This window comes from Engraulis encrasicolus, chromosome 6 (assembly GCF_034702125.1).
Source record: "Engraulis encrasicolus isolate BLACKSEA-1 chromosome 6, IST_EnEncr_1.0, whole genome shotgun sequence".
Lineage (NCBI taxonomy): Eukaryota > Metazoa > Chordata > Actinopteri > Clupeiformes > Engraulidae > Engraulis > Engraulis encrasicolus.
In genome coordinates this window covers 54730928-54743024 of record NC_085862.1, presented here as the reverse complement: position 1 = coordinate 54743024, position 12097 = coordinate 54730928, and the positions used below count along the sequence as shown (strand labels likewise).

The 12097-nt window shown below is 42.1% G+C and overlaps 1 long non-coding RNA gene across 1 annotated transcript in view; it reads left to right on the top strand.

Moving 5' to 3' along the window:
• LOC134451504 (uncharacterized) overlaps positions 1-1454 on the top strand; it is a 1769-nt gene extending 315 nt beyond the window's left edge. The window contains exons 2-3 of the long non-coding RNA XR_010035260.1: positions 474-587; positions 1426-1454. This is a non-coding gene — a long non-coding RNA (uncharacterized LOC134451504). The remainder of the gene's footprint in view (positions 1-473; positions 588-1425) is intronic.
• Positions 1455-12097: the final 10643 nt, after the last annotated feature.

The window sequence follows — 12097 nt, the reverse complement described above, 5'->3', positions numbered from 1 at the left end:
CGTTAACTATAACTTGATAACTTCCTTCACACCAGCGATCACACAGACACACAGTGTGGTGAGGAATTTTCATGCCAATATGCATTTACATACACCCACATGAATTTCACGTCTATGACGCATAATCTGTATTTGAAATGTTGCCCCATGTAACCAGAAACACTTCCTGGTTTCCACTCTGTCTTTCTCTCTCTGTCTCTCCCCTTCTCATGCCGAGGGGAGATGTTGTAGGGGACATATTGTATGTTCTGAACTGGTGGTGAAGTCCAATAAATGAGTTTCAAATCTCAAATCTCTATCCTCCTCTCTCTCTGTCTCTCTGTCTCTCTGTCTCTCTCTCTCTCTCTCTCTCTCTCTCTCTCTCTCTCTCTCTCTCTCTCTCTCTCTCTCTCTCTCTCTCTCTCTCTCTCTCTCTCTCTCTCTCTCTCTCCCTCCCTCTCTCCCTCCCTCTACACCTCTCTCTCTCTCTCTAGGTTTTGAGGGCGAGCACTGTGAGAATGACATCAATGAGTGCAACAGCTCTCCGTGCCTGAACAGTGGGAAGTGTATAGATGAAGTCAGCCGCTTCGTCTGTGAATGTCCTCAAGGTCTGAACACAGCTTATCATGCGCCTTTGTCTGTCTGTCTGACTGACTTTTTGTCTGTCTGTCTCTCTCTTACTAACTCATCTACTCACTCACTCACACACGTTCTCTCTGTCTCTGCCCCATGCACCGTTCTGCCAACACCCCCCCCCCCAACACACACACACAGCCTCCCATCCAGCCCAAATGTTTAGAGAGTTCCGAAAGCTCACAAATCACTTGCACACATACGCAACACCAGTGAAGTGTCCCACGCCTGCTTCCTCCCTGTTTACATCACCACACACTCTTGACCCTTTAACCCCTAGAATTCCATAAATACCTAAACATGCATTGCCCTTTTCATAAACTCATGTTAAGTTGAGTGCCTTGGTATCTTACTGCTTTTGTAATGTATTAAGCCCGTCACCAACAGACACCATCCCCAAAAAGAGTCAGTTCCAAGTAGCCCTGCAATTGGACTTCATTCTTTAAATACCAGTGGACACGTCACATCCTTGGGCTGGTCTTCCCGTTTCACGTCAAAATTGTGGAAGGGGAAGTTGCAAGTTGTGTTGTTTATTCCCCTCTAGAATGTTCACACTTTCTTTAAATTACAGATTCAACCTTTATCTCGCTAATCTATCCGTGGGACTTTCTTGTCCTTACTCTGTCTGAGCTTGTGATTGTGCGTGTCAATGTGTGTGTGTGTGTGTGTGTGTGTGTGTGTGTGTGTGTGTGTGTGTGTGTGTGTGTGTGTGTGTGTGTGTGTGTGTGTGTGTGTGCGTGTGTGTGTGTGTGTGTGCGTGTGCGTGTGTGAGTTTGAGTAATGTGAGACCTAATGCCAAGCCCTTGCCTGCAGGATTCACGGGCGAGACGTGCCAGGTTGACTGCGAATGCGCCGAAGGTACGAGCACAATGACCACCGTCACACACACACATATGCTCTCTCGGTCTCTATCTCTCTCTTTCTCTCTCTCTATCTCTCTCTCTCTCTCTGATCTCTCTCTATATGACAGTGTAGATATGTCTGTACACTGCAGGCACATCAACTATTATTTTCTCTCTAGCTCTGTCTTTCACGTCATAATTGTGGGAGGGGAAGTTGCAAGTTGTGTTGTTTATTCCCCTCTAGAATGTTCACACTTTGCCCTGTCTGGTTATACTATTTGATATGCAACATGCTTCACCATAACTTAACGGCATGTTAAACGCTTGGTGCTGACATTTTAGACAGGGGGAGTGTAGGTTATCAGATCGAAACATACTGCCGTCTTTTCAACGGTTCCGGTGTGCAGCTATTCTGGACTTTACGGTCCCATTCACTTCAATTCATTTTTTTGGAGTTTTACAGATTTCGGACCATGCCGACGCCGCTGTTGTCGTGCGAGGAAAACACCAATTGTCTCGGGTGCTAAACATGGTCATGGAACGGCTTGCTTAACAAGAATGATATGTGGTGTGTCATTTCGAAGATAATTAAAGAAAATCTTATTACATCTTATAAATATCTTATTACATTACATTTCTCATAGGCATGGTTTTGCATGTCTCTTATCTCTTTTCATGTTGACTGTGCTACCACCGTTACAAGTTTACAAGGTGCAGAGCGCACAGATGTATGCATACAAAAAGGAAGAATACATTTCACGGTGTAATTCTGAAGTTAAGTGTTATTACATAGGCACCATGGTCATCAATATGTGTGTCATTCTTGGCAGTGTCGTTGGCATTGGCTCGTTGCTAAGAGAAACCAGCCACAATCAAACATGCTTGCGCTTCTCCGCCACAACAATCCCGCCCTCTTGATAAACGACCAATCAGATTCACTTTATTCACTCGTGTAAACTCGGGTGAATTCTGAACGACAACAGTTGGAACGCCCGTTTCCCTACGTCTTTAAAGTTATTTTTTTCGTGAATACTTCACGAAATGACAGAGGCTCACCTTTCTTGCAAGAAATCAGCTGCAGTTGCTTTCCTTCATTTTGTTTCTCTCTTGCCTTTCTATTCTTTTGTGAAAGCCTGGTGTTTTAGACATCTTTCATTGCTAACCGGCTGCTGCGTTTAATGCCTAATATTGAAGTGAGTGAGGGTTGATTCCGCATATTGTACAATCAAAAGTCCGCGAGAGGGTGGACTAAACCAATGCGTGATAATGGGGGTGTCTGATATAGAATATAGCCTATTTTGCAGGCTAGTAGGCCTATATCCAATTCAGTGTTCACGCTAGAATTCTTACTGGCCGGACAAGTGGCCGGCTGTATTGCAGAATACCGGACATTTGAAATATCTAACAGACCTTCCCTCATATAGCCAAACACACACTCCCTAATGGGTCAAAGTGTAGTAAATTGGTCTTTTCTGCCAGCAAAACTTAAATTTCACTAACATTTGGCCAGTTGGCTGGTGTTAATTTAAGCTCACGGGCCGGGGAGTAAACGCGCGCTTTCTTTCACACACTTGAGAGCTCGAACTGAAAGAGAGAGAAAAAAAACAGCCAGCCAACGTGCTGTGTGCAGATCCCTAAAATATCAACTCAAACAGTGTGTTTGATCAGCAAACCCGAAGAGGATTTCCCTATTGGGTAACGAGGTGATGCCTGTAATAGTGCAGTAATGGTATTGGCGCTACTGAAATTTGAACTGTATTGCGTTGTGTTCCTGCGCTCTCGAAAATAATTGACACGTTCTGTACGATGCTCTATGTATGGGCTACACGTTTTGGCCGGTGATGAACAGTTATGTAGGAGCCATTTTATTCTCACCTATCGGTAGGTTTTAGTGTAGTTTTACATTTAGCCACTTGGGGGAGCACTTCATTTTTATGGTAGCTGACTTAGTCATAGGTATATTACAGGTGCCCAGAATTAGGGGCTAATGACGGCTTGGACTGGGGAACACACGGTTCTTACCGTTGCCGTGTGCCAGCCGAATGTGATATATCTCTTTAATACAGCACAGCACAACAGCACAGAGGTGATGTAGTTTTTTATATTAAATTAAAGTTTTTGCAATAAACGGGGAACAACCCCAAAGGGATTTTTTGGCTGGACATTCCATGTTTGCTGCGCGTTGAGAACACCTGCAGTCCAGGCCGAGGCTTACAGGGTAGCCTCCACAATATTATAAAGCCCTGCATGCACTTTCACTGGAACTTCTCGCGAGTCCATTTCTCTGAAATGTTTAACTTGACCCTCTGTAGCCTACTTGGAGATCCACCACCATTTTTCAGCAGAGGTGAAAACAAAGTGAAAGTGATTCGGTGCTGCGATGCTGCGCATACCATTGAATCCCAAACCGTTAGGCTTGATGATAAGCATAACGTGATTGGGGACAACGATGGTGGGGACGAGAGCGCAAGCAATATTGCGTGCTGTTTATGACAAGTTCATTTATATAGCCTATTCACAAATATTTTCAGCTTTGTTCAGTTTCATATTAGGCATAAACTGGTGTTTTGTAACTTTAAGTAGGCCTGTTTAAAATGAGCTAATTTACTGACTAATTGCAGTCATTTTTGTTGGACATTTTGTCCGGCCACATTTTATTTTGCCGGTCATTCATTCATGCAAACGGCCAATGTCTGGCCACAGCCGGCTAACGTGAACCCTGATCCAATTCAACAGATGCATTTCCAGAGAACATTGGAATTACATAAATTACCAACATGTCTTTCTAAAATAATGTTTAAAAAAAAAAAACGAAAGAAGAAAAATATTTTCCATTGGAGGGCCCCCCAGGTGGTCTGGGCCCTAAGCAGTCCCTCCAGGATTTTGCGCTGGGATTTTGTGATTTTTGCGGTCAAAATGTCTGATTTTGTGGCGGCATTTTCTCATTTTTTGCAAAGATTTTGAGGCATTTTCTCATTTTTTGCAAAGATTTTGCACCCCTTTCTGGGTTTTTTTGGTAACTGAAAACCACAATCAGTCTAAGCAGGCTTAAGACAAAAGAGAGAGAGAGATTCAGAAACACACTTCCTATATAATAGAATAATAAAATATTGACAATAATAAAATATTGTCAAAAACTGCCAGAGCGTCTTATAAGCCAGTGCGTCCAATGTGTAAAACAAATCATGGCCGCGACACTCATAAATCTCTGTCGATATTTTAGAACGACTTCGGGGGAAAACGGGACTGCGCGTTATGAAAAAATACTTGTGGGTATAGCCTACCAGTAGGCTAATGAAGAGCATCGCGGGGTACAGTAGCCAGGTTGTATGCAAGCGTTACAATGTCACCTGTTGGAAGACGCGTCTCTCTCTCTCTCTCTCTCTCTCTCTCTCTCTCTCTCTCTCTCTCTCTCTCTCTCTCTCTCTCTCTCTCTCTCTCTCTCTCTCTCTCTCTCTCTCTCTCTCTCTCTCTCTCTCGTGCTCGTATTGCAAGCTGTTGCATATTATTTGCTTGATGCAAAGTTGTGATGGCATAGGCCTACACGCTCTCGTTGACATGGTTGTGTGCATGGTTGCATGGATTCGCAAGACTTTATTGCAATAACACAGTGAAAGCTTGGAAGGGCCGTTCACTTCCTATCTCGGTGTCCTTGACTCAAACAAGTTGCAAAACTCCACACTTCCGATCGAATCCTACGCATAGACATAGACCAGAGGTGGGCAAACTCAGGGGGCCACATGCAGCCCGCTGGGCCATTTCATATAGTCCTCAGAGCCTTTATAATAAAGACTATTTTAAATTACACATTCATACGGTCATATTTAACCATGTTAAAATTGATAAAAACATGTGTTTTGCCAATTTAAGATTAGCCAAATCCATCATTGCAGTTATGTCTGTACAATGTACAATTAGAAATACAATTACTGTTAGCATAAACTATTTCTTATTATTGATACGGGCAAGTTGTCCGCCGACATCTGGCCCTTCGGCCAATATTATAAACCCAGTGCAGCCCTTGGGCCAAAATTATTGCCCACCCCTGACATAGACCCTTAAATTACAAACATTAGCGAACATTGAAAAAAGATCAGACAACGACCGTCGGGTAGCATGCTCATGAAAGCGACAGGGGAGAGTGGAGAAGTTGCGCAAAAATGTAACGTAAGATGTTTGCTACTGTGCGACAGCACCGCCACTATTTCATGACTGCATACACTTCTTCGTCATGGATAAATGGGCAACAATACTTTTTTCCAGCCAGGATTGCACTGAAAAGTAGGCTACTGCTGTTAAAGAAAGGTCACGGCTGTGCAGCACCGACGCCTGCGTGTAGGCTATGTGTGAGGGAGGGGAAGAGAGAGACGGGGAGCTGCTGAGATGAGGGTCGCGACTTGCGAAATAGCAGGCAATTCTTTTTCAATGTTTCAGTGACATATTAACAAAAATGCTTCCTATTGGTTTTCGTCTCCGGTGGTATTGTAGTCACATTTTTATTTTTTGACGAAAATATAAATCAATAAACTCCACAGAATGTTGAAGGGGACAAAGGGGAAATTTTGCGGGAAAAATGCGGCTTTACAGGAATTACGTGGCATCGTGAAATTATGCGGAATATCATTGAATTTGCATGAATCCACGCGATCGCTGAATCGCGAAAAACTGGAGGGACTGCCTAATAATGAGTTCGGGTTTCCCCCCCCCTGTTCGACGCCGCTGTGAATTGGTAAGGGAATCAATCATGTGGTAATTCCAAACAGAACGTTACCACTGGCGACTCGCACTCCCTGTTTACATACAGCCAATGATAGTGTATGAAAATATATATCCCACAATTCCTGGCCGCAATGTAAAAAATAAAATGCACAAATATAGCGTTCATGTGTTACCTTTATTGCTATTTGAAACATTTGTCTGAATAATTTGACTGCCCATGTAATGACCTATAGCAATATAGTAACTAAAAGTGCCAATTTGCAATTGATTTAATGCTCTAAATTCCCACCGACTTGTGGGAGTCTGCCACGGTCTATAAATAGTGTCTGGACAAGTGGTGAAAGCGCTTAGAGTACTTTGCGTATCCATTCTTGAACCCGCCATCAACGAGTACAGGAGGGGCCCGCGAACCACTTCGGAAGGCCCGTTCGCGGGCCCCTGAGTGGACGCGGGCCCCGGTGCGACGGCACCTGCTGCACCGCCTATAGTTACGCCCCTGGGCCATGGCAACAACAATAATAACATACTGTATCGAGATCCCAGTCAAGTCATAGTCACCAACACTAAATATAAAAGCAGACTATTGATTTTAAAACTGAAAAATAGATTGACAGAAAAAGTCTCCTTTCCCCTTCAATTTTAGTTGGACTCACGCAATGTAAGTTCTAATGCACTACCACATTTAGGTTCTGGTTCACATTTACATTTCATCACTTTACTGCTGCTGCTTAAAACCATGCACTTTTTTTACCAATGAAAGCCACAGAATTTCTATCACTATCACTTCTCACTATCCATTTCCTGTTACCTAGACACAACTCCTCCTCTTCCAGTTCCTCCAGGTACTCCTCCGGGTAAAATCATACTTATTATTTATTTATTGGTTTATGTATTATGATGTGTACAGTATATTATTAAGCGGGCTTGCCACGCTTATAGTAATCTCTAAGTCCAGTTTCTTGCTTGCTTGCTTGTTTCTCTTGTGCAGGTCAGTAATAATTGAAACCGCTTCTCCTCCTAGGCCTTTTGAGATAGAGACACCATTCAAACACTAAAACGACCAGCTCGGCTTGGAGATAAAAAAAATGCTTTGTGTTTCCATATCAGAGCATGGCAACCCGACCGAAGCCCGACGGGCCGGGTCGGAACCCGACGGGCCGGGCCGGACTCGGACAAAAAAAATAGAATATCTGTCGGACTCGGGTCGGGCTCGGGCTTGAACCAAACAGACATTGTGAAAATTGTAAGCAATCAGAGGAAACGTTTCAGTTCATGCAAACGGCAGTTTTGTGATTAAAAAATAAGTAATTGAATATGCATAAATGAAAATGTTGGTAGGCTACTCGTGCGAGTGATTATTATTGGCTGTATGCACGCGCCAGTTACCAGTGGCAACATGGACGCTCACTCCCAGTCAGCCGAGCAGGAATGCCGAGTCAACTTGCTTTCTTAATAAGCGCCAAATACAGTTGTCAGTGAACGCGTGGTCTTTTGTTGTAGGCCTAGTGTAGGCCATGTTTTAGCATGCCTTCGGTGCTGTCTTAAATGTTGAGCATAAAATGACGAAGTTTGTCACTGCATTGCTCGCTAAGGATTACATTTCCAGCAAGGGGTAGCAAGGAGCATAATATGGATTAAAGAAGACGCACACGCTACGTGGAGTTGCCTAAGGTAGGGGCGAAGAGGTTTCCTGTTACTACTTTGTCCGCTGTGACATTTCATGTCCTTCACGTAGGTTCTTAATTCTTGTCACTTTTACTGTAGCCTACAGTTGTAACTATGCGCGTGCAACCTTTCCTGATTTTATATTGACCGCATGGACATCAGGGGAAATGACATTCTCTTGGAGGGCCGAACAGGCTACTGTTCTTCGGGGTGAACTTATAGCCCATCCTTCTTAACGACAAGGAGTGACATCTTCACCGGCTCGCGGGGATTTATTTGCACTAACAGTAACGTAACAAATGCGTCCATAGCCGCGCTGACTGCATCCAAACCGTATTCGTTAGTTTTCGCCTTTCTTATCCTCTCACGCCCCTCCCATGCATTTGATCACAGCACCCAACATCTCTGGTCTAACCGAAAGAAATATAAGGTGCGCTGTCACATGGTTGCGTGTGTTTATACTTACTATGCGTGCGTAACTAAATTAGGCTACAGCAAATTGCCTCATCCTAGTTGCCTATCCTGGCTATTTATCACGTGCTATTTTGAGTATGAAGGAGGCCACATAGAAAATATTGCTTGCGCACAGGTTCTGTTGTTATTACAGTGGTCTCGGGCTTCGGACGGGTTCGGACACAAACATTTTAATTAGTCTCGGGCTCGGGTCGGGGTTGATCACTTTTCTGTCGGCTGAGGGCCGGGCTCGGACAGAAAAAAACGGCCCGAGCCACGCTCTAGTCAATATCCCTTGTAGTTTTTTCGTTTGCGTTGATTTTGGGTTCCCATACAAAACAATGGTAGAATGCTCTTGAATGAAAGTTCCACCACTCTAGGGATCAGAGTGTAGGAAGTTTTTTTCTTTCATAAAACATCAACATTTGAACCCAGAAGTTTAGTTGACGCGTTGTTAGTGAGCTCTATGAGATGACTCCAAACGGTGAAAAGATCATGTCCCAACTCCCATTACTTTAAACAATTGTCTATTATTCTTTTATGAACGTTGACGGTATTAATTCTTCTCATGTTCCATGTTGTCATCCATGGTAATTGCCATTACTTCTAGGTGAAGATGATTTCAAACCAAGGTGGGATGGCGATACTGAAGAGATGTGTTTTGAGAGTCCATGGCTCATATCGGAAGATGAGAGGTGTTTCAAGAGCAAAGCCAGCTGTGAGATGGACAGCTACACTGTGGGCCCAGATAAGTGCGGGTCAGGGCCGTCGTTAGACCTATTTTAGGGGGGCTTTAGCCCCCCCTACATTAGTATTAGCCCCCCTTTAACGACTTAGCAAAAAAAAACTAATATATATATATTTTTTTTTAAAACATTTTTCCAAAAACAAATGCAGTAAAGCACTGAATACGAACCACCAAGAAGGCAAGTTAATCTGAATACAAGTTCCTGTTTGCTTAGCCTATTTATTGTTTAATGCCACTTATATCCCACTGCACAGAAATAAAAGCAGGGTGCAGAGCAATATGTTATGCGGGGGGGAAACAGGTAGAGGATTGTGTTTTGTGACCGACACCTTGAGAAAAGTGTAATTACTTACACGGATGAAATCTTCCGATCCAAAGTACCAATTTTCAGTCACAATACCCGTGTAATAAATCCATTTGACATTGTCTTGAAATTATAGTTGAGTTTTAATATTTGTCTTAACAGTTTGAAAACACACATGAACTGATTAAAATAGCTACTAATGGAGTAAAAATGACCTAATATCTGCCAGGGATGCATAGTTTTTCAAGTAAGGAACCTGTTTGAATGAATCGCTTCCTGACCACTGCTTCTCCTGGAGACGCGCAGTTAGTAACTCCTTAAAGTTCCTAGTCCTTGTGTAAATTATGCTCTCAGCATTTTTATCTGATCATTTTAACTTCCGTACGTAATATTCAGTTGAAACATTTTGAAATGTTTTTTTTTAGCTTACATATAAGGAATGTTCATTAAAATGTGAAAAAAAATCACTGTAACTATTGTTTAAAAATCGGTATGGTGCTCTTAAAATAATTGTTCAAGAAGACGCTTTTGCACACCTCTGTAGGTGGGCAGGTGCGTAGGATATTATCCCAGTGGGGTTGTCATTCAAGTGTAAAGAAATCCTGCACACTGTCCATTCCACCAACAAACTTTAATACAACATGAAGGTCGGATGACCGAAACAATGTATTAAAGTTTGTTGGTGGAATGGACAGTGTGCGGGATTTCTTTGCTCTTAAAATAATGAATTCATAGACAAAACCTTAGCAGGTGAGCTAAAATGTTTTGCCGTGCGCTGTACACACGCATTTTCTTTCTCTGGGGCTAAGCCCCCCCTGTCTCTCAAACCTAGTGACGGGCCTGGTGCAGGTTCACCATTAACCAGCACACACCACCTGGTAGGCTATACAGAATATACCAGTAACAGATTGATGATCATACTGTATAGCAATGATTTAATGTTGTCAGTGGTGGATAGAGACAGCCACATTCTTACATTTTGCAACTCTTTTGCAGTTGATGATATGAAATTGACATATGAGAAAAAACTCCCACCCAATATTGAATGGGCAAACCGACCACCTGCATGTTCCCATAAGAATTTGACTGTCAATTGTACAGGTATGGAAGGGATTATTTTAACTAAAAAAACTATAAAGCTGTCATAAACATTCCTTCATGACAATGCATTTTGTTCAACAAGTTACAACTGCAGTGGAACGTACAGGACACCTGGTTTTACTAGCCTAACTAAACAAATTGTGACTGAAATTAAATGTGGTGAGACATTTCTTACTCAAAATCCAAAGTATAATCATTTTCAGTTTAAGAGATGGATGTGAGCATTTATTTAGGCCTATATAGGCTATTAATAATAATATTCAGACAACTTTTCTTAAATTGTCTAAAATCCAAATCCAAGCACAAGCAATAACACTATAATAATGATTAAAACAAATGACAAGTAGTATGTCCTTGGCTGCATTGTGACTAACTGGAAGATGTGTTTGTGTCCTTTATAGAGGTTAATGTTGCATTAAGTGAAGTCCAGAGATCAAGCACGTCCATCACTATCAATATCCAATACAGTTCATCTTGCCAGCAATTGGGAGTCACTTTCTCCACTAGGTGTGCAAATCAAAAGACCAAGCAAGAGGGTATGTTTTCTTCCTTTGGGATATAAGATAGAATTGAAAATTACGATAGATAGATAGATAGATAGATAGATAGATAGATAGATAGATAGATAGATAGATAGATAGATAGATAGATAGATAGATAGATAGATAGATAGATAGATAGATAGATAGATAGATAGATACAGTAGATCCCCTACATTAACAAACAAACAAATAAACAAACTCCATAGCTGGATATGAACAGTGATAACTATTTTCATTTTGAATGCATTTTTGGATAGGCCTACACGGATATTCCGTGTTCAGTATGGACGGTCTGGAACCTTTAACTGACTACACCTGCTTTGTGACTCCAGAGTATCAAGGCCAACCTCTTCAGAAAGCTAATTACAAAGCTTTCAAAACTCGATCTGACAGTATTGTTTGTGAACTTGTGGTGGAAATTGTTATAAAGTATCTTTTAACCCATTGGCGCCTGAGCCAGTTTTTAGAAAAGGTCCCCAATGCCTGAGGGTTTTTTGAGATAAGAAAAATTGGTTGTAAACTCCTATGAAAAATTCAATATCTCAGCCTCTGGAACAAATAGGGACATGGGACGAATTGCATTTAAAAGGTAAAATCCTCTGCTTTCACGGGATTATGCTCATTCAGCATTGACACTAACACATATTCCTTAAAAAAATTAATATCTCATAATCAAATGATTGAGAAGTTTCATGTGCTTTCAGGATAATGCTTGATGCTTCTATTTATTATATATACTGTTACAATAGCCGACTATAACTAAATCATAATAATCATTATTATTGTATTAGAATTATTAGGCAGTCAATTCTGCCATAAATCGGGGGACATTTGTCTAATACAGCCACTTGCTCTCCCACCAGCGAGTATGGCCGTTTTATTCCTCCAAACGTTATGCAGAGACCGATGAGCAATTTCATCCTATTTTGAGACGGGGCTCCACTTTGAGCTAGATGTGTGGCCGCGCGTCTATAATCCGCATATCTACCGTTGTCTGCCTCACCAATAGGCTATGACCATATCCGAAAGTTCCTCAGTGAAAATATTCTGAAATATATCCAAAGGACGTGCTTCCTCAGATATTGGCACCTTCGCCAATTGCCCCGAGTGT